This window comes from Piliocolobus tephrosceles, chromosome 7 (assembly GCF_002776525.5).
Source record: "Piliocolobus tephrosceles isolate RC106 chromosome 7, ASM277652v3, whole genome shotgun sequence".
Taxonomy (NCBI): Eukaryota; Metazoa; Chordata; class Mammalia; order Primates; family Cercopithecidae; genus Piliocolobus; species Piliocolobus tephrosceles.
This window is the reverse complement of record NC_045440.1, coordinates 48,931,275-48,932,008: the sequence shown is the minus strand read 5'-3', so window position 1 is coordinate 48,932,008 and position 734 is coordinate 48,931,275.

Genomic DNA, 734 nt, shown 5'->3' with positions numbered 1-734 from the left:
ATACGGCAGAAGTCCATGCGCGCTCCTCCAGGATCCTCTCCTGAGGTCCCCTCTCCTGCTTCAGGTGTTGACTATTCCCAAGCACGTTCTTTCACTTCGTGTGTGATGTGTAGACAGACAGACTGCTGGGTGGATGCAGAGATGACAGACAGATTAGATAAATAAAAGAGAGAGAGAGATGAATGGATATCACAGATAGATAATGGAAAGGTAGAAAGAGTTGGTATATAGAATATGAATATATATATGCCCCAAAGACATTTATATCACTGTTTAATATGCTTGAAACTTATATAAATCACATTGTGCTGTAAATACCCTGCACGTTTCTATTTATGTGTCCAACATGTTTTTGAAAAATTTTCATTTTCTCCACTCTATTTCATTCAGTGGTCTGAATATATGAAGATTTATTTTAAAATAAATAAAATATATATCTTTCACAGTCTTTCCTTTTTGTATCTTAAAAAATTACCCTACCCAGAAGTCATAAAGCTATTTTCCCATATCTTCTTCTAAAATTTTTAAATGAGTTTTTGAGACTGATGTGGAGTAGGAATTTAAATTTTTCATTTTTATTACCAATTGTTCCAGTGCCACTCCTGATTTATAATGTCCCCTATTTCATATATCAAGTTGTCTTATTTTTATCCATCTCTTTCTAGACTCGCTAGTCTTAGCCATCAGTCTGGTTGTTGATATCTATCTATAGTGCTAATTATTAAAGACCTATT